This window comes from Triticum dicoccoides, chromosome 6B (genome assembly GCF_002162155.2).
Source record: "Triticum dicoccoides isolate Atlit2015 ecotype Zavitan chromosome 6B, WEW_v2.0, whole genome shotgun sequence".
In the NCBI taxonomy this organism is placed as follows: domain Eukaryota; kingdom Viridiplantae; phylum Streptophyta; class Magnoliopsida; order Poales; family Poaceae; genus Triticum; species Triticum dicoccoides.
In genome coordinates, this window is record NC_041391.1 from 121,978,081 (window position 1) to 122,001,386 (window position 23,306).

A 23,306-nucleotide genomic window follows, 5' to 3' on the forward strand; every position below is an offset into this window, starting at 1 on the left:
TCATTCCAACTTGGCATATTCTGCTTCAATACCATCCAACAGGCGGTCTAATTTACAGTCCTGTTGGGAATACTTTGCAGCCAGCTCCACCTGGCCATATGCTAAGCTGACTGGTATCTCCTTTCCGTCCGGACCTATAGGGCCGACCTCGGCCATGTGGTTTGGGTCAGCCTTCATGTACCGAGTCTTCACCATGGCCCAGGCCTCCCTGGCACCTTGACGGCAAGCCAATATCTTCCACAACCGGAAGCGCTGCCGGACTCCCTCCAGCTTCTTTGTAAGCTCCTCAAGGCCTTCGGGCACGGAGAGGGATGGCCACATAGCCTGGATGATGCTTTGCATTGCCTGCCGAACTCGTTCGTGTAGTTGCAACAGCTCAAGAAGAAGGTCTCCAGTTGAACCAGGCATTTCCTCTGCAGGACGACCCGTCAGCAAACCTACAGACATAGCTCTGTTAATCGACTTCCTCACTGAATTCTTTTTTCGAAGATTCGTTCAAGCACTTACTAAAAATGCCGCGTCGAAGTCGCCGATTCTCCTTCACGGTAGAAGATAGCTGAATGCGAACATCTTTCAGTTCCTCGCCCAGCTGGGTATTGGCGTCTTGAAGCTTGTTCTTCTCTTACCTCATCCTTGTCAGCACGCTCTCGCCAGCCTTTAGTTGGCGTAGGAGTTGTTGCATGTCCGGATTTACTCCGGCCTCATCTGCATTATTATCGTCAGGGTTGCACGCCTGCCGCATTTCAGAAATGGAAGTATCTTTCGAAGTATATATTACCTGCAGGCGTCCCCTTGAAATTTTCTGAAGAGGCTAATGCAGCCTCGAGCTGGGCCTTGCACTCTTCGAGCTCCTGGGACAATTGCGTATTCTTCTTTGTAAGACACTTCATAACACATGATCCTTCAAACAGTTATCTTCACTGTTTCAAGTCTCGGGGGCTACTGACATATATAACCTTCAATTCTACTCACTTGTATGTCTTTCACATACTACTCCGTGGCTCTGGCTAGATCATTTTGAGCAGCACGGAGATACGCATCTCCTGTATTAAAGGCGTCCAACGCCTCCGGGGAAAAACACGCTTCACGAAGAATAGTCCGGCGACGCATGTGGTTCAGGGCACTCTCCACTTTTGAATTGGTGGTAGATAGCCCGTCAGCATCCTCTGTTGGAGGAGCGCCCGAGGCGCGTCCCATGTCCGCCTCCGCTTCCGGACCCGGCCTCGAACCTTGGCCGGCGGACATAGTCCGGCGGGCTCTCTTCTTTCTAAAGAAAATCATGAGAATTAGTAGGACTGAAGGGCATAAACCCTAGGCGTTAAAATTGCATGCCATACCATTGCGCCGGAATCTCGATCTGGTCCGCACTTCTTTTTGACCCGCCTGGCTTCAGTGGCCCTTGTTGGCTGCCCGCCGTGGGCTCGGCCTTCCGCCTCAAGGATTTACCCTGTGAAACGCTGTTAGTACACGGCGTGCAAGATAAAGCATGAGAATACTGGGACTTCAGTCTTAATTACCTTGGAGGCTGGAAGTAGTCCGGGATAGTCGGCCGTGATGGCCACTAAGGAGTTATCCTTACTCAACTGATGAAATACTCCATCAATCAACTCCACGCATAAGTCCATATCTTCTTGGGAGTCCGGATCGAGGGACCGTTCCGGGTGCTCGGGTTGTGGAGCAGTGCTGTTTATTTCCTTCACAGCCTGGCGCAGCTCCTGCGTTTAAACATTACTACACTAAATACTCAACCACGGGAACTGCAAAAGCATATGGGCAAGTGACAGTGTCCTCTCACCCAACTAGGTGGATTGTACATGGAGAATCCGCCTTCCGGGTTGACACGGAGGAATTCTTCCTCTTCCCCCTTATATAAAGCGGATAAGATTCTCGTTAAAGTGGCGGACGAATCTGGCCCCTTGTGACCGCACCGGGTAGCATCATCCTCCCCATTGAAATCCCACATGGGGTGGCCTCTGTATTGAAGTGGCTGCACCCCTCGCGTAATGCATATGGCCATGACCTTGATCATGGGGAGTCCGGAATGAGCCAATAACCTTATCCAGCTCATCAGGTACAGGACGTCCTTGTCAGCTTCCCTCTGAGGGTTCCGCGGACGCCAACTCAGGCACTTCTTCAACGGGGCGTTATTGAACTCGGGGAGGCCGATCCGTACAGGGTCCGGCAGGGTGACGTCATCTATATAAAACCACTCCGAGGGCCAGTCTTCGGACGCCCTCTTTGGGGTGCCGGATAGATATCCGGTCCCGGCAATGCGCCATAGTTTGGCTCCGCCCACCTGATAAATAGACCCCACCTGAGAATGGGGCACAAGGCAAAACAACCTCTTCCACAGCACGAAATGGGCCTCAACACCCAAGAACAGCTCGCAGAGGGCCACGGAGCCCGCGAAGTGCAAAATGGAGGCGGGCGTGAGGTTATGTAGCTCGAGGCCATAGAACTCTAGCAACCCACGGAGAAACGAATGAATTGGAAACCCTAGTCCGCTCATCAAATAGGGGACTAAGCATACCCGCTCTCCTTGAGAGGGATTGGGAATGCCCTCCGCCTGCTCTCCGCTGTTATAAGTAGCAATCCCGGCTCGAACTGGGACCATATATGCTGGGGGGAAGAGCCCCTTGGACCGAAGCACTACTAACTCGCTATGCGGGACAGAGCACCGCCCCCAATCTCCGGGCCGAGGGCTGGAGGCGTGAGAGGAGGAGCTGCACTGACTGACCATGGTGGAATGGATCTCTGTCAGAGACGCTCTGATGAAGACTCGCGGAGGGAAGATGGTGCGAATTGGATCTAAATCCCCGTCTCTTTTATGGGCGGCTCATTAACGCAACCAGGGGGGTAAGTGAAAAGAAAATCCCCTGGCTTTTCGCATTCGTTTTACATGTGGAAGATGGTCGTTATGGGGCACAGAAGCCGAGGAGGACAACACGCACTAGAAGCCGGACACTATTCGACGGATACAAGGAATTTGAAGGAGAACCCGCCTTGCAATGCTGAAGACAACTTGCGCGCCGGACTCGACGTCATCGAAGCCTGGTTCGGGGGCTACTGAGGGAGTCCTGGATTAGGGGGTGTCCGGCTAGCCGGACTCAGACCTTTGGCCGGACTCATGGACTATGAAGATACAAGATTGAAGACTCCGTCCCGTGTCCGGATGGGACTTTCCTTGGCGTGGAAGGCAAGCTTGGTGATACGATATGAAGATCTCCTCCCATTGTAACCGACTCTGTGTAACCCTAGCCCTCTACGATGTCTATATAAACCGGAGAGTTTTAGTCCGTAGGACAAAAAACAATCATACCATAGGCTAGCTTCTAGGGTTTAGCCACTCCGATCTCGTGGTAGATCTACTCTTGTACTACCCATATCATCAATATTAATCAAGCAGGAGTAGGGTTTTACCTCCATCGAGAGGGCCCGAACCTGGGTAGAAACATCGTGTCCCTTGTCTCCTGTTACCATCCGCCTAGACGCACAGTTCGGGACCCCCTACCCGAGATCCGCCGGTTTTGACACCGACAACACTCATCTCTTCTATATCTTCTGCCATGGTCGGGCATTGAGCTGAGCTCAATCTCACACCTTGCAATACATGCAAGAACCCTTTCTTGGACTGATCCATATTGAACTTCTTCAATATCTTATCAAGGTATGTGCTTTGTGAAAGACCTATGAGGTGTCTTGATCTATCCCTATAGATCTTGATGCCTAATATGTGAGCAGCTTCTCCAAGGTCCTTCATTGAAAAACACTTATTCAAGTAGGCCTTAATGTTGTCCAAAAGTTCTATATCATTTCCCGTCAAAAGTATGTCATCTACATATAATATGAGAAATGCTACAGAGCTCCCACTCACTTTCTTGTAAACGCAGGCTTCTCCATAAGTCTGCATAAACCCAAACGCTTTGATCATCTCATCAAAGCGAATGTTCGAACTCCGAGATGCTTGCACCAGCCCATAAATGGATCGCTGGAGCTTGCATACTTTGTTAGCATTCTTAGGATCGACAAAACCTTCCGGCTACATCATATACAACTCTTCCTTAAGATAGCCGTTAAGGAATGCCGTTTTGACGTCCATCTGCCATAGTTCATAATCATGGTATGCGGCAATTGCTAACATGATTCGGACGGACTTCAGCTTCTCTATGGGAGAGAAAGTCTCATCGTAGTAAACCCCTTGAACTTGTCGATAACCCTTAGCAACAATTCGAGCTTTATAGATGGTAACATTACCATCCGCGCCCGTCTTCTTCTTAAAGATCCATTTGTTTTCTATCACTCGCCGATCATCGGGCAAGTCTGTCAAAGTCCATACTTTGTTTTCATACATGGATCCTATCTCCGATTGCATGGCTTCAAGCCATTTGTTGGAATCTGGGTCCGCCATCGCTTCTTCATAGTTTGAAGGTTCACCATTGTCAAACAACATGATTTCCAGGACAGGGTTGCCATACCACTCTGGTGTGGAACGTGTCCTTGTGGACCTACGAAGTTCAGTAGCAACTTGATCCGAAGTACCTTCATCATCATCATTAATTTCCTATCCAATTGGTGTAGGCACCACAGGAACATTTTCCTGAGCTGCACTACTTTCCTGTTCAAGAGGTAGTACTTCATCGAGTTCTACTTTCCTCCCACTTACTCCTTTCGAGAGAAACTCCTTTTCCAGAAAGGATCCGCTCTTGGAAACAAAGATCCTGCCTTAGGATCTAAGGTAGAAGGTATACCCAATGGTTTCCTTAGGGTATCCTATGAAGACGCATTTTTCCGACTTGGGTTCGAGCTTTTCAGGTTGAAGTTTCTTGACATATGCATCGCATCCCCAAACTTTTAGAAACGATAGCTTAAGTTTCTTCCCAAACAATAATTCATATGGTGTCGTCTCAACGGATTTAGACGGAGCCCTATTTAAAGTTAATGTAGCTGTCTCTAGAGCGTATCCCCAAAATGATAGTGGTAAATCGGTAAGAGACATCATAGATCGCACCATATCCAATAGAGTGCGATTACGACGTTCGGACACACCGTTACGCTGAGGTGTTCCAGGCGGCGTGAGTTGTGAAACGATTCCACATTTCCTTAAGTGCAAACCAAATTCATGACATAAATATTCTCCTCCACGATCTGATCGTAAGAACTTTATCTTTCGGTCACGTTGATTCTCTACCTCATTCTGAAATTCCTTGAACTTTTCAAAGGTCTCAAACTTGTGTTTCATCAAGTATACATACCCATATCTACTTAAGTCATCAGTGAGAGTGAGAACATAACGATATCCTCCGCGAGCCTCAATGCTCATTGGACCGCACACATCATTATGTATGATTTCCAATAAGTTGGTTGCTTGCTCCGTTGTTTCGGAGAACGGAGTCTTGGTCATTTTGCCCATGAGGCATGGTTCGCATGTGTCAAATGATTCATAATCGAGAGACTCTAAAAGTCCATCAGCATGGAGCTTCTTCATGCTCTTGACACCAATGTGACCAAGGCGGCAGTGCCACAAGTATGTGGGACTATCGTTATCAACTTTACATCTTTTGCTATCAACATTACGTTCGAGATTCATTAAGAATAAACCATTGACCATCGGGGCATGACCATAAAACATATCTCTCATATAAATAGAACAACCATTATTCTCGGATTTAAATGAGTAGCCATCTCGTATTAAACGAGGTCCAGATACAATGTTCATGCTCAAACTTGGCACTAAATAACAATTATTGAGGTTTAAAACTAATCCCGTGGGTAAATGTAGAGGTAGCGTGCCGACGGCGATCACATCGACCTTGGAACCATTCCCGACGCGCATCATCACCTTGTCCTTCGCCAGTCTCCGCTTATTCCGTAGCTTCTGCTTTGACTTACAAATATGAGCAACATCACCGATATGAAATACCCAGGAGCTACTACGTGCACAGGTAAGGTACACATCAATTACATGTATATCACATATACCTTTAGTGTTGCTGGCCTCCTTGTCCGCTAAGTATTTGGGGCAGTTCCGCTTCCAGTGACCCTTCTCTTTGCAATAAAAGCACTCAGTCTCAGGCTTGGGTCCATTTTTTGACTTCTTCCCGGCAACTGGCTTACCGGGCGCGGCAACATCCTTGTCGTCCTTCTTGAAGTTCTTCTTACCCTTGCCTTTCTTGAAGTTGGTGGTTTTATTGACCATCAACACTTGATGTTCCTTTTTGATTTCTACATCTCCTGACTTCAGCATTGAAAATACTTCAGGAATGGTTTTCACCATCCCCTGCATATTGTAGTTCATCACAAAGCTCTTGTAGCTCGGTGGGAGCGACTGAAGGATTTTGTCAATCACCACCTCGTCCGGGAGGTTAATGTCCAGCTGGGACAGGCGGTTGTGCAACCCAGACATTTTGAGTATGTGCTCACTCACAGAACTATTTTCCTCCATCTTACAACTATAGAACTTGTCGGAGACTTCATATCTCTCGACCCAGGCATGAGCTTGGAAAACCATTTTCAGCTCCTCGAACATCTCATATGCTCTGTGTTGCTCAAAATGCTTTTGGAGACCCGGTTCTAAGCTGTAAAGCATGCCGCACTGAACGAGGGAGTAATCATCAGCACGTGACTGCCAAGCGTTCATAACGTCTTGGTTTTCTAGGATGGGTGCTTCACCTAGCGGTCCTTCTAGGACATATGCTTTCTTGGCAGCTATGAGGATGATCCTCAGGTTCCGGACCCAGTCCGTATAGTTGCTGCCATCATCTATCAGCTTGGTTTTCTCTAGGAACGCGTTGAAGTTCATGTTGACATGAGTGTTGGCCATTTGATCTACAAGACATTTTTGCAAAGATTTTAGACTAAGTTCATCTAATCAAATTATTTAATGAACTCCCACTCAGATTAGACATCTGTCTAGTCATCTAAGTGTTACACAATCCGAGTTGACTAGGCCGTGTCCGATCATCACGTGAGATGGACTAGTCATCATCGGTGAACATCTCCATGTTGATCGTATCTTCCATACGACTCATGTTTGACCTTTCAGTCTCTATGTTCCGAGGCCATGTCTGTACATGCTAGGCTCGTCAAGTTAACCTAAGTGTTTTGCATGTGTAAATATGTGTTACACTCATTGTATGTGAACGTTAGAATCTATCACACCCGATCATCACATGGTGCTTCGAAACAACGAACTGTCGCAACAGCGCATAGTTAGGGGGAACACTTTCTTTAAATTATTATGAGGGATCATCTTATTTACTACCGTCGTTCTAAGTAAACAAGATGCATAAACATAATAAACATCACATGCAATTAAATAGTAGTGACATGATATGGCCAATATCATATAGCTCCTTTGATCTCCATCTTCGGGGCTCCATGATCATCTTCGTCACCAGCATGACACCATGATCTCCATCATCATGATCTCCATCATCATGATCTCCATCATCGTGCCTCCACGAAGTTGCTCGCCAACTATTACTTCTACTACTATGGTTAACGGTTTAGCAATAAAGTAAAGTAATTACATGGCGTTAAATCATTGACACACATGTCATACAATAATTAAGACAACTCCTATGGCTCCTGCAAGTCGTGATTCCTATTACAAGAACATGATGTCATACATCACAATGTATCATTCATCATTCATCACAACTTTTGGCCATATCACATCACAAAGCAATTGCTGCAATAACAAGTTAGACGTCCTCTAATTGTTGTTGCATCTTTTTCGTGGCTGCAATAGGGTTCTAGAAAGAACGTTTTCTTACCTACGAAAAACCACAACGTGATTTTTCAACTTCTATTTACCCTTCATAAGGACCCTTTTCATCGAATCCGCTCCAACTAAAGTGGGAGAGACAGACACCCGCTAGCCACCTTATGCAACTAGTGCATGTGAGTCAGTGGAACCTGTCTCACGTAAGCGTACGTGTAAGGTCGGTCCGGGCCACTTCATCCCACAATACCGCTGAAGCATAATAAGACTAGTAGTGGCAAGAAAGTTGACAACATCTACGCCCACAACGGATTTGTGTTCTACTCGTGCAAAGAGAACTACGCATAGACCTAGCTCATGATGCCACTGTTGGGGAACGTTGCAGAAAATAAAAAATTTCTACGGTTTCACCAAGATCAATCTATGAGTTCATCTAGCAATGAGAGAGAGGAGTGCATCTACATACCCTTGTAGATCGAGCGGAAGCGCTCAAGAGAACGGGGTTGAGGGAGTCGTACTCGTCGAGGATCCAAATCACCGGAGATCCTAGCACCGACTGGACGGCACCCCCGCGTTCAACACATGTACGGTCAGCATGACGTCTCCTCCTTCTTGATCAAGCAAGGGGGAAGGAGAGGTTGATGAAGATCCAGTAGCACGACGGCGTGGTGGTGAATGCAGCAGGGATCCGGCAGGGCTTCGCCAAGCGTCTGCGGGAGGGAGAGGTGTAGCAAGGGGGAAGGGAGGCGCCAAGTGCAAGGGTGCGGCTTCCTTCCCTCCCCCACTCTTTATATAGGGACCCCAGGGGGGCGCCGGCCCTAGGAGATGGGATCTCCTAGGGGGCAAGTGGAGGCAAGTGGAGGCGCCCCCTCCCCTAGAGTTCCCAACCCTAGGCGCAGGGGGGCAAGGGGGGAGCAACAGCCCACTAGGGGCTGGTTCCCCTCCAACTTCAGCCCATGGGGCCCTCCGAGATAGGTGGCCCCACCCGGTGGACCCCTGGGACCCTTCCGGTGGTCCCGGTACAATACCGGTGACCCCTGAAACTTTCCCGATGGCCGAAACTCGACTTCCCATATATAATTCTTTACCTCCGGACCATTCTGGAACTCCTCGTGACGTCCGAGATCTCATCCGGGACTCTGAACAACTTTCGGTTTGCTGCATACTCATATCTCTACAACCCTAGCGTCACCGAACCTTAAGTGTGTAGACCCTACGGGTTCGGGTGACACGTAGACATAACTGAGACGGCTCTCCGGTCAATAACCAACGGCGGGATCTGGATACCCATGTTGGCTCCCACATGCTCCTCGATGATCTCATCAGATGAAGCACGATTTCGAGGATTCAAGCAACCCCGTATACAATTCCCTTTGTCAATCGGTATGTTAATTGCCCGAGATTCGATCGTCGGTATCCCAATACCTTGTTCAATCTCGTTAACGGCAAGTCACTTTACTCATACCGTAATGCATGATCTCGTGACAAGACACTTAGTCACTTTGAGCTCATTATGATGATGCACTACCGAGTGGGCCCAGAGATACCTCTCCGTCATACGGAGTGACAAATCCCAGTCTCGACCCGTGTCAACCCAACAGACACTTTTGGAGATACCTGTAGTATACCTTTATAGTCACCCAGTTACGTTGTGACATTTGGTACACCCAAAGCACTCCTACGGCATCCGGGAGTTACATGATCTCATGGTCTAAGGAAAAGATACTTGACATTGGAAAAGCTCTGGCAAACGAACTACACGATCTTGTGCTATGCTTAGGATTGGGTCTTGTCCATCACATCATTCTCCTAATGATGTGATCCCGTTATCAATGACATCCAATGTCCACAGTCAGGAAACCATGAATATCTGTTGATCAACGAGCTAGTCAACTAGAGGCTCACTAGGGACATGTTGTGGTCTATGTATTCACACGTGTATTACAATTTCCGGATAATACAATTATAACATGAATAAAAGACAATTATCATGAACAAGGAAATATAATAATAATCCTTTTACTATTGCCTCTAGGGCATATTTCCAACACATTGTTGGTGTCAAAACCTACAGATCTCGGGTAGGGGGTCCCAAGCTGTGTGTCTTAGGATCGATGGTAACATGAACATGGGATTTTACCCTGCTTCGGGCTCTCTTGATGAGATAATGCCCTACATGCTGCTTGATTGACTTTAATGAGTATAGGGGTTACAAGAGTTGATATACCTCGAGATCATATGTTGTGGTCTAAACCCTAGAGGTATGATGAGTAATGGCATAATCTATCAACGAGCCTGGCCTCGGTTTATATAATGTACCAGAGGCCTAGGATAACAAGAGTCCTCGTCGAATACGCTAGTGGAGAGGAGTCCTTGTCTTGATCACCAAGTCTTGTAGAATCTTCCTTGTGTATACTTCGGCTGTCCGAACAAGCCCATGAGTAAACGGCCATGGGGGTCCTCGGCCCAATCCAACTGATCGGGAGACGACGCGGCGAGTACCCCGTATTCCAGGACACCGTCAGGACTAGGCGGCGGTTTTGTTTTCGGCACGGAATGCTATGTCCGGATCACTGGCAAGAGTGATGATTCCATTGGGCCCGGGCATCTTGAGCTTCATGTACCCATAATGGGGTATAGCTTGGAAGCTTGCAAATGCATCTCGCCCTAACAAGGCGTGATATCCACTATTTAAAGCGGCCACTTGAAAGGTTATCTCTTCAGACCGATAATTCTCCGGCGTGCCGAATACCACATCGACTGTGATTTTTCCCGCACATCGTGCCTCCCGACTGGGAATAATTCCTCGGAAGGTCGTGCCACTTTGCTCAATGCGACTCCTATCTATTTCCATTTTGTTGAGAGTTTCCTCGTAGATGAGGTTTAGTCCGCTGCCGCCGTCCATGATTACTTTGGTATGCCGAAAGTCGTCCACAATTGGACTGAGGACTAATGCGGCTGGTGCCGGACTGTTCTGAATTGTGATTCGTCACTGGCATTAAAAGTTATGGTCGTGTCGTTCCATGGTTTTATTGCTGCAATTTGGCATACTTCAGCGAGGCCGCGGATTGCCCTTGTGCGCATGTTGTTTGAGCTGAAAGTCTCGAAGACTGTCAACACTGTAGGGTTGTTGTTTTCCGCGGGATGTTGCTCTGCGGTATTTTTGGTGAGGAGATCCTCGCTGCTCTTGGCCACTTGCCAAAGTATCAAACATGCTCTAATGTTGTGGGTTGGTACAGTATCCGGTGTGGTGTGTATTTTGCATGACCTATTGAGCCATCCCTCTAGAATGGTTCCACGCCCAGTAATAGGTTTCAATTTTTCGTTATTGGATCGGGCCACCTACGAGGGTACACCCTTTTTGTCCGGATGAGCGGTTTAGTGGAAACAGGTGGCTCCTAAGAGGCTGCGTGAGTTTTCCAGGCACTTTCCATTGTGCAGTACTTCTGTACTATGGTTGCCAAGTCAGTGAAGTGTGATACGTGATGGCGGTTTATGGTGTTGAGGATTCCCTCATCCGTGCAATTCTTGCAAAATAATGAGATTGCATCTTCATCGCGGCAGTCCTTGACTTTGTTCTTGACATGGAGAAATCTGGCCCACAAGTGATGGACCATCTCTTGGGACTGCTGTCTGATGTGTGTAAGATCACTAGTATTTGGGTGGGTGGGTGGATTTAAGTCCGAACCCTAGCCCAATCTGGGATCCATAGTTTGAGAAGTTTCCGAGCTTAAGAGTTCGTGCTCCGGGAGATCCACCATTTTTTCCGTCCCACAGTCGGACTCTAGGTTCGGAGTACGGGGCATATCTTCCCGTGAGCGGGTATCCGGCTCAGTGAGCTCGGAAATCTGGACATAGTTCATCCTCAATATAGGGGAAGACTTGTTGCATTGCTCCTCCACCTACGCTAGCTGATGGGTGATCGGCGGAGATTCAATCTCTCTCTGATCAGGTTTAAGCCCAATCCGATCGTAGTCCGTAGCGACTCCCAAGGCGGTGATGCAATCCAGGAGCTCGTTCAAGGATGATAACCATGTCAGATCCATCTGCTCGGAGTATTCTGAGATGACGTGGAGGCAATTTTTGATGACCTGAGAAGTCATCGTCGTCCCGACGGCCGAACGGGCGGTCCTGGTGAAGCCGCCCAGCCGGCAGGTTTGGCCTGAGGCCAGGGCTCCCCGGAGGTGACGCTGTCCTTGATAACAAGGCGAGCCATCAATCCTATCTTCTATGTCACAGTGGAACTCTCAATGAAAGCACCAATGTCGGTGTCAAAACTGGCAGATCTCGGGTAGGGGTCCCGAACTGTGCGTCTAAGTCTAATGGTAACAGGAGGCTGGGGACATGATGTTTGCCCAGGTTTGAGCCCTCTCTATGGAGGTAATACCCTACTTCCTGCTTGATTGATCTTGATGAATATGAGTATTATAAGTGTTGATCTACCACGAGATCGTAATGGCTAAACCCTAGAAGCTAGCCTATGATTGTGACTATTGTTGTCCTACGGACCAAACCCTCCAGTTTATATAAACAACGGAGGGGGCTAGGGTTACACAAGGTCGGTTACAGAGAAAGGAATCTACATATCCGAATTGCCAAGCTTGCCTTCCATGCAAAGGGGAGTCCCATCCGGACACGGGACGAAGTCTTCTATCTTGTATCTTCATAGCCCAACAGTCTGGCCCATGTATATAGTTCGGCTGTCCGAAGACCCCTTAATCCGGAACTCCCTCACTCCCAAGGGGCGAAGCCCGCACCAGCATGCCACAGCAAAAGCGTCTTCTAAGAAGACGACGCTTGCACAAGGTGCATCTCTGAAAAAGAAAAGCAAACAATGATAAAACCGGTCCCTCTTCTGCGTCAAAGAGGTATGATCTTTAGCACCCACTCAGCGAATAGATCGGGTGATGACGTTCCCTGTTGCGCCAAATTCAAGGAGGAGTGTACGCCGGACTGCATCCGGAGACCTCGCTGGCCATGCATAGACTGACCTAGCCCCGGACCCTGTCACAAGGACTGGGGGATATGGGAGCCACCATTAGAATTTTATACTAATGGTGCAGGGAGTGCGCCATTAGTATATCACACGGCATGCCATTACTATATGACTTAGTAATGGTGCACCACATAGGGAGTGCACCATTAGTATTTTTTCAGAATTTTTTTGTCAATTTTTTTTAATTTTTTTTTTGTTTTTTTCTTAATCTCAGGTCAATATGCTTAATCTCAAGTCAAATCGCACTAAGTGGTCAAACTTCCCGAAAGGTCACCCATCCTCACACTACTCCAGCCCGAGCACGTATAACTTGATAGTTCTATCCAACCCCAGCACCACCTCACTTAACAGGCACTTGTTGATATATCTATCATATCAATCCTATTAAACCTTGTTGATGTCTAGGACTTTGTTCATGTTCATGAGTATGATGAAATTTTGAAAAATATTTCAAATTTCTCGGTCATACTACGTATCATTTTTTGAAAGAAAATTCAAAAAAAAATCGAAACAATTTTTTTTTCTGTTATTAGTGGCGCACCTAGCAAACGGTGCGCCACTAGTAAGTTTGAATTTTTTTTAAATTTTTTTGCCTCTAGATCTTGAAAGCCCCTTAACTTTTTTCTGTTAGTTTTTTGAGGATTTTGAAAATGTTTAACGGGGTTCCCCTTTAAATTTGGATGTAACTTTTCGAGTAGATGATTTTTCATATAAAAAACTTTTTCATCCGAGTTAGTATGCAAAAGTTATGCCCATTTTACAAATTCCAGAGAGATTTTGCAAATAAAGTCAAAATTCATATTTGCAAATTTTCCCAAGAACTAGACCACATATCACATGGGAAACTTATTTTCTTTTATTTTTTTGACATTTCCATCATTTTCTTTTATTTTTTTAAAACTGGAAAGGCGGTCCAGGGGGGGTTGCATTCGGGGAAATTTTGGGTCAAAATTAGTAATGGCACACCGTGGGTGCGGTGCGCCATTACTAGTTTAACTAGTAATGGTGCACCACACCCACGGTGCGCCATTACTAACTTTGGAAAAAATTAAAAAAATTAAAAAAATTGTGAGTAATGGTGCACCGTGGGTGTGGTGCGCCATTACTAGTTTTAACTAGTAATGACGCACCACACCCACGGTGCGCCATTACTAACTTTGTACTAACTTTGAAAAAAAATAAAATATATATATGTTAGTAGTGGTGCACTGAGTGTGTGGTGTGCCATTACTAGTTAAATTAGTAATGTCACACTATCCCTTGGTGCGCCATTACTAGTTTTGTAAAAAAAAGAAAATTTGTTACTAATGGCACACCGTGTATGTGGTGCGCCATTAGTATTTGAAGTTTAATGGCGCACCTATATGTGGTGCGCCATTGCTATATACTCATGGTGCACCGCACATGTGGTGCGCCATTAGTGTCCATTTCATCTATAGCCCTTTTCCTAGTAGTGCGAGCTGCTCATGATGGAGTTGCTGGAGCCACTCACCAGCTTTCAAAAGATATGCGAGTAAGAATATTTTGCGTAGATTCGATAATCATATGCCAGTAGCCCCCGAGTCTTGAAGCAGTTGGCCCAACTGATTTAAGGGTCATTACAATGTTAGGTACTCACGGAGAGGAATAAGATGTTATCGAAGGAGCTAGAAGAATGCCGCACTAAGTTGTCTGCTGCCACCGCCGAACTAGAAGATTTGAAGAAATCCAAGAAGGCACCTGATGGTAAGTGCAGCAGCAGCTCGGAAACAAGGCTCCGTGAATACAGCGAGGTTTCTTAAGTTATTCTTTTGTCTCATTGGTAGGCTCGACAGATCAGCTGGAGGAGAGGCTAAGGGATGCTTAAGAGGATAAACAACATGCCGAAGGGCAAGAAGCCATTGGTCAACGTGTATTGACACGGACCATTAAGGAGAAGAACAAACTTCAAGATCAAAATATCAAGCAGGCCGAAGAACTAAAGGATTTAGGAGCCCAGTTGTCGGATGCTTTGAAGGAGAACAAGAAGCTGAAAGGCAGCATATTTAGTATGCTCTTTAACCTATTTGTCATAAGCCTGTGTTTGAAATTTTTTACAAGTTCACTTCTGTAGGTATGCTGACCAGATGTCCCAAAGGAGAAGTGTCCTGATTCCAAGGAGACCTGCTAAAAGGGCTATCCAAAGTGCATGAGCGAGATCGGAAAGCATTGAGGAACATGGCGAAGGCTTTATGGCCGTCCGGTCCACTTCTAGGAAGTGTGGATGAGCTTGCGAATTTATTAAAGGGAGCTCGTTGCAGTTTCGAGCTATGGAAGATATTAGCATGTCGGGAAGGAGCCCAAGAAGCCTGGACCTTGGTAAAAACATGATATACCAAGCTTGATCCGAATCATATGGCCCGGGTCTCAACTTGAGGACCATATGGACAAGAAATCCCTGTTAGCTTAGTATACGACCAAGTGAAAATAGCAGCTAAGTTTTCTCAACAGGATTGTATACTAGACAACCTACTAGAGGGTCAAGAGGAAGAAGAAGTTTTTTAGTTGTAGTAGTAATGTACTTTTTCAACAAACTTTTCTCCAGCCGAATTGTAAAACGATGGTCATCATAGACTTTTCCGCTTCGACCTCCAGAACCCGAGGTTCGGAGTGTTTCCGGGTATTTAAACCATTGGTGAACACCAAGGCATGTTCGGAAACTAGGTAGTCCGGTCATAGTTGCTTGATCGGACAAGTTGTATTCAGGGAGCTGTAGCAATTGCAGAGGTGCTCCATTTATGCCCTAGCCGAACAAGCGGGAACGTAGGGCATAAGCACGGGAGCTAGGCAACCAAGCTTGGCAGAAACTTAAGTCATAAAGGTGCATATAATGGAGAAGACAGGACACATATGAGTGGACAACACATATATACGGGGAGCTTGACACTCCAAAATAATAATCAGAATAAGCTTCCATAAAAAGAAGCCCTCAGGTGATATGGGGTATGTACATTTAATGATGTATATCCCTCGAGTGTGCAGTTGATCCCAACACTGGCAGAAGGTGCACAAAGACCAAAAAAAGAGAAAAAGGTGGTGGGAGGGAGAAAAGACGAAAAAAGTTACAAGTCTGGACAGAGGCGTAGAATCTTCAGAGTCGAGCGGCGTTCCATGGGTCAGGCTCCAACTGATTATTCGAACCGGTGCGAAGGCGATAGGCTCCTCCCGTGAGAACTTCATCTATGATGAAGGGACCCTCCCATTTCGTCTTGAGCTTGTCCTTTTTCTTCTTAGGTAGGTGTAGGACGAGTTCACTGACATGGTAAGTCTTTGCCCATACTTCCCTGCTTTGATATCGCTGAGCTTGATGTTGGTAAAATGCGGAACATGCATTCGCAATGCCGCGCTCCACCTCCAAGCCATCCAGATCGTCCTGCCGATCGAGCTCGGCCTCTCTCTCTTCATACATGCGCACTCGAGGTGAGTAATGAATAATGTCGCAAGGTAATACTGCCTCAGCGCCGTACACCATGAAAAAAAGTGTGTATACAGTCGTTCGATTGGGCGTGGTACACAGCCCCCAGATTACGGAATCGAGCTCTTTAACCCAGTGCTTGTCTAATTCACGCAAGGATCGTACTAGTCTGGGTTTAATGCCGCTCATTATCAAGCCGTTAGCCCGTTCGACCTGACAGTTTGTCTAAGGGTGATATACAGAGGCATAATCGAGCTTAATGCCCAAATTAGCACACCAAGTTTTACCTGGTCGGCTGTAAAGTTAGAACCATTGTCAGTAATTATACTGTGCAGGACACCATAACGGTGTACCACACCAGATATGAAGTCTATAACTGCTCTGGCCTCGACCGTTTTGAATGGTTTGCCTTCTATCCACTTAGTGAATTTATCGACCATAACCTGTAAATATTTCTTCTTATGGCTCCCCCCTATAAGCGGTCCGACCATGTCAAGCCCCCAGACCGCAAAAGGCCACATAATGGGGATTGTTCGCAAAGCAGTGGGAGGCATATGGCTTTCATTTGCGAAAATCTGGCATCCAACACATTGTTGTACGAGGTCTTGTGCATCTGCTCGGGCCGTGGGCCAAAAGAAACCCGTAAGGAAGGCCTTACTTACAGGGGCCCGAGCGGCGACATGATGGCCCCCAAGACCGGCGTGTATTTTGGCCAAGTGTTTCCATCCATCTTCTTCGGAGATACACCTTTGTAGGACTCTGGTGGTACTTTTGTTGTACAGCTCCCCCCATGGACTTTGTAAGCCTTTGAACGACAAACGATGCAACGGGCCTCCGTCTGATCATTAGGGAGCTCGTTCCTACTAAGGTAGGCGAGGAAAGGCTCGGTCCATGGGGAGATTACAACCATGATTTCGTGGGCCGATGGTGTTATCTCGGTGCCCGAACCCCCGATGATATCTATCACACCCTAGCTAGTTCATACATTAGAGTGTTGCATCATGTTTATTCTCTCATCAGAAACCTGAAATGGGGATGACAGAACCCCCAGCCCCCTCTGAAACCAACTAGGGTTTACTTAAAACTTTTTCAATGAACCTGAAATGCCCTTCTAAAATGCCCATCATTTTTGTCTTGGTTCAGAACCTCTGCCAGAAGTGATGCACATTTTCCTAGGTCATCTTAGGGTCTTTGAATTAAATCATAGATATATGAATTTGGGCATTTAAAATTATATAAAATATTCAGATGCTCCAATATCTCCAAACTAAAATGTTTCATGTTGGAAATAATCCAACTATGGACCAGGAGTAGTTTGGTGATTTTAGGAGTTGCCTAAGTATTTTTAATAAATCAACAAAGTTGCAGAAGTATTAAAAAACAGAAAACAGAAAGAAATAGCAAAACTTACCTGGCGCCCAGCACCCGGCCCACCTGCCGGCCCAGCCCAGCGCCGCTCCAGCGAGCTGCTTGCCGGCCAGGCAGGCAGGCAGGTGCCCGACGGCGACCGCAGCGCGCGCCACGCACCTGCTCGCCGCCTCGCCGCTCCCCTCGCCCGGTGACGTCGTGGATCGTTCCCCCTCTCTCCTCTGAACCTCCCAGACACACCTCTCCTCTCCAGCTCCTCCCCCTCGCGCCCCCCCAGCCATGGCCGACGCTACCGCCGCCGTGCCTACGTCGTAGCCGCGCTCCCCGCCGCCTGTGCGTCCTCTCGTCGTGTCCAGGAGCTCCGCCGCTGTCCACTTCATCAAGCAAGCCGAGCCCCGAGCGCTCGGAACGCCCTAGTCCACCGCAACGACCTCGCCCGAACCGCCGTCGTCGGAGAGCCCCTCCAACGCCGTCGTCGCTCCGGTCCGTCCCCGGCCGCACCAAGGGCTTCGTCGAACTCCCCGTGAGCTTAGCCATCTTACCCTCCCCTCTTTTCTTGCTCCCGAGCCGTGTAGCGACCTCCCGGAGCTCAACCGCACCCACCACCATGGAGCTCGTCGTCGACGTGCTCCCGGTCACCCTCCGGCCACTCCACGGTGTCCATCATGCTCACTGCGTCACGTAGCACCTAACTAGCTACTTCCCGCACCTCACCGACCCCTCTTGCGACAAGTTCGACTTCGGCCGAACTTCAGTGGCCGCCAAAGTCGTCGCCGGTGCCAACTCCGGCCACCCCGACCCCAACGGACTCCACCAAGAGCTGCAGCTCGTCCTCAGCTCCTCTCCGGTGGCCTCAGCGGCTCGTTTGGTTGCCGGAACGGCAAAAATCACTTCCGCCGCCGCGTCGGGCTCGCCGGCGGCTAAACGCCGGTGCAGCCGACCCAGGTTTGACCACGGGTGGGCCCTAGTTGACTCCCCTGAGTCAATGACAGGTGGGGCCCAGCCCTGTTAACTAATTAGGATTAGTTTAAATTAATTCTAGTTTAATTAATCACACTGACACGCGGGACCCACTGTCAGGTTTGACCCGGACTGTGTCCCGTTGACCTGCTGATGTCACACTGACGTCAGGCTGACGCAGTAATTGATTTTCTGGATTTAATCTAATATAAGAAATTCCAGAATATAGTTTAAACTTCAAAAATTCATAACTTTTATTCTGTAACTCCAAATCAGACAAATTATATATGAAAAATGATCAGAAAAATCCAATCTATCCATCTGTACTATTCTCATGCATGATTAAACAAGTTAACTTGATGATTATTGCAGAATAAGGTAAAACACTTTAAAGGGCCATGTATGAGTTTGAAATTTGAATCTTTGGTTCAAATTGGTTCAAACCCTGCTGGTCTTAGTTGCATTAGCCCAACACACTCATATTGCCATGTTTCATTCATGCATCATATTGTTGCACATTGTTTGGTGATGGTTGTGTATCGGTGTTCTTTGCGGCAGGTTCTGCCTCCGAGGAGTACCGTGATTACCCTAACGAAGAACCGTATCAGTGCATCGAATCATCAGGCAAGCAACCAACCATTTGATCATATCGATACAATCCCATGTTCTCGCTCCTTCTCTCTTGTACTGCATTAAGACAACGCGTTTCAAACTGCTGTGTGTTACGGTAGTTGAACCCATTTCCTCTGCATGACCTGTCATTGCCACAGTAACTAGATGAAACCCACTAGCATGTGTAGGAGTTGATTGAGCCATATGTATGTGTTGTTCCTACCTTGCTATGCCTGCTATGCTTAGAGTCGTGTCAGGTTTGGTTCATCTGGGTGATGGGCTAGAGTGAAATGATTATGTCGGTAATGGGAGTGGTGTGGTGAACACGATTTGGTAAAGGTATCGATGAGAGGCCATGTAGGAGTACATGGTGGGTTGTTTCATTGAAGCCGACCTTAAGCACTGCGATCTGTATGTGTGATTTAAGATACAGCTACTACCATGCATTGGGCCCTGAAATATGACCCCGCTCGACTTCTTATTCACCCTAGCTCTTTGTCCAGGAGTTGCAAGTAGTTTCTGGTGTTTGTAGCCTACTGGAGGCCGTGGACAGCGCTGGCCGTAGGGGTGGGCTGTGATGCGGTAGGTACGTGGCCGGGTGTACCAAATACCCGTTAGGTATCTCGGGAACCCTGTTCACATCATTCGGGGCCGTATGGGAAACCTCGGCCGGACTCCCTGCGGATGGAACCTGGATAGGCGATAAACCTGGACTAGAGACTTAGGTGTTTAGGTAGGTCGTGGTCTACACCCACGTCGGCTTTCGCTTGAAGTCTGCCGAGCACATGTCGTGTGCAGACGCTAAGTGGTGGAAACATGTATGAAGAAGTACACCCCTGCAGGGTTATCATGATCTATTCGAATAGCCGCGTCCGCGGTAAAGGACTACTTGGTTGCCTATACAGTTCATAGACAAGTAAATGGAAACTACTAAAAGCCTCAAGATAAGTGTGAGTGCCGAGGATGGCTCTTCTGTAGGAAGACGGAGGTGGATCCTCGGTAGTGTATTGAAGTGGTGAGTAGTGGACTCTTGTGCGCAAAACCGTTTCAAGATGGAGTCTCGTAGGTTAGCCTAGCCAAGAGTCAAAGCTGGCTTGCTGCAACAACTCCACCAACCCTTCTTGATAATATGCATGTATGTAGGATCTGATGTAAGTCTTGCTGAGTACCTTTGTACTCATGTTGCTATAATCTACATTTTTACAGAAGACGATGTGACGCCTTCTGATGGGTTCTATGTAGACGTTGACATCAATGAGTAGGCTAAGGCCCAGATGGTGATCCTGAGCTTGTGAAGGACCACGTAGTATAGCTAGGCTTTCCAAGCCTCTTTTATTTTACTAGTTGTCTGTACCCAGACAAGCTACTTCCGCTGCTGGTTTGTATGACTGTATGACTTGAATGCTGGGTCGTGTGACCCGTACCTATGTGTATGTTATGTATGGCTCTCTGAGCCTTAAATAAAGTACTTGTGTCATAGAGTCATGTTGTGATGCCATGTTGTATTTGCACATATCGAGCATATTGTGTGTATGTTATTGAAATGCTTGGTATGTGCGGGATCTGACTATCTAGTTGTTTATCTTTAGTAGCCTCTCTTATCGGGAAATGTCTCCTAGTGTCTCAACTGAGCCATGGTAGCTTGCTACTGCTCCGGAACACTCAGGCTGGCCGGCATGTGTCCTTCTCCGTTCCTGTGTCTGTCCCTTCGGGGAAATGTCACGCATTGAGTACCGGAGTCCTGTTAGCCCGCTACAGCCCGGTTTATCGGAGTCCTGCTAGCCCAGTGCTACAGCCCGGACCCACTTGCTGATGACCAACACGTTCGAAGCTGGGTCATGGATGCCTGTCCCTGTAAGCCTGTGCCACTCTGGATTTACGACTAGTCATGTTAGCCCGGGCTCCTTATCATATGGATGCTAGCGACACTATCATATACGTGAGCCAAAAGGCGCAAACGGTCCCGGGCAAAGGTAAGGTGACACCTGTGGGGAAACCGTGCATGAGGCCGCAAAGTGATATGAGGTGTTACAAGCTAGATCGATGTGACATCGAGTCGGGGTCCTGACAGCGTTGGTATCAGAGCCGGACTGCCTGTAGGTTCTCCAAGCCAAACTGGTCGATGTTGAGTCTAGAAATTCTTTAGTTATATGTAGGGGAATTGTTTGTGGGTTGGAACGTAAGGCTCTTTTTACTCCTTTATCTTATGACATTCTGATCTGAGTCAGTCTATTCTTCCACCGGGGGTTAAGGAATTAGGATCTATTCTCTCTTTCAGGATCACGTGTTACTAATCAATAGTACCTTATAGGTTTGATGGATACAAGCCTAGTTCAGTTCTACTACCACATTATGTTGTTAGGATGGACTCAGAATTTGATATGATGATGTTGAGTGTGTATGAAATCCTTTGTCAAATGTCTCAAAATCCTTCTTGAGCATTTACAGCTGTTATGCTGCCGAAATTTTGCTAGAAATTCTAATGCCTTTGCATTATGGTTGTGCTTTCAGATGGCCACTCGCGACCTCAATCAAGTGGTTCGCCTGACTCGATGCCTAGATGTACCCGGCCATACCGCCATGTTGGTCAGGGTAATGACTGAGGCTGGATACCGTTGGTATCCTGAGTACACGGTCGAAGAGGAATTCCGAGACTTTAATCAAAGCCAGTATCTCTGCACTGTTAGGATATTTCCATCTTATCCTGGATCCACCGAGCCTCTTCACTGCTCCTATGGACTCGGGGTTACAATTGAGATGGCTGTGCAGGACGCCGCCTACTCTATGATGACCATCATGCGAGTCAGGTCTGGCCTATTTCGGGACTCTGATTTCCGGTATATGCCAGGATCACTTCCGGGAGCACAAGGGTATCTCCAGGCTATCTATGCTGACGCCACTCAGGAGGATTCCCGGACTCGCACCACTGCTGAGATGCTCGAGGATAAGGACCGTGAAAATCGGGCCTTGAGGCTAGAGCTCTTCAATACCCGTGCTGACCATTGGGCCACATTGACTCGGTTTGCACCGGCGGTGCAAGCTGGATATTCGGATATGCGCGATCTCTATCTTGTGAGATCTGCTCTGCCAGACGTGATGGGTTGGCGTGATGTAGGAGGCATCACCCCACCTCGCGGTCCCCGCAGGCCACCGTCTGTTGGTCCAAGACCTCATCCTAGCCCCTATGGTCCACAAGCTCCGCAAGATCGTCTGTTTCCAAATGATCATGTTGAGCTACCAGGCTATGGAGGTAACTTCTACGAGGACTACTACGGATCGGTCTGAGTTAGAGGTAGTATCACTAGTTCGTACTAGCTATGTCGTCTATCGTCTTGCGTGACTCGTGGGATATGACCTAGTTTGTACCACTTCCGGAGGTGTAGAAAAAATAATGTATAGGAGCTTGGGATGCCTCCGATGTGATGTAATCTTCCTTTCACCATAATAGTACCTTGTTTGGTCTTGTACTAAACCTTGTATGGTGTGTATGACGATGGAATAAAGAAGCAGTTTCTGTATCTACCATGTCATACGGATGATCATCTTGCATTCCGAGTTATTCCTTACATTTTGTATCCTATGTCGGAATCTTATCCTTCTACCTAAATCATTGTCTTGTTTACCTAGGATGGTCAACACGCGCAATAACCCTGCTCCTCAAGAGCAGGCCGAAGGCAGTGAAGTCAGGAATGCAAATCTGCCTCAGCCTCCTTCCCTAGCCGAGGTTATGCTGGAAGCCGAGAGAAACAAGCAGGAGACCAACCGTTTGTTGGAGCGTATTGAACAGAACACAGCACACCATCAGAGAAATAACGTGGTGTCACTCAGTGATTTCATCAAGTTACATCCACCCATGTTCCACCACTCCGTCGAGCCTCTCGACGCTGACGACTGGCTTCGCAGTATTTCTCACAAACTGCGTTCCGCGCTAGTAGCTGAGGCTGACAAGGTCACCTTTGCCGCATATCATCTTGAAGACCCCGCCAGTCTATGGTGGGAAAATTATGGAGCTATGCGCCCAGCGGGCCATGTCACTACTTGGGCTGAATTCAGCGAGGCTTTCCGAGAACATCACATTTCGGAGGGTCTCATGGACCGTAAACGTGAGGAATTTTGCAATTTCACCCAAGGCCGACTCTCTGTGGATGCTTATAGCAGGGAGTTCGGTAACCTCGCACGATATGCCACTGAGGAAGTTTCTACTGATGCCAAGA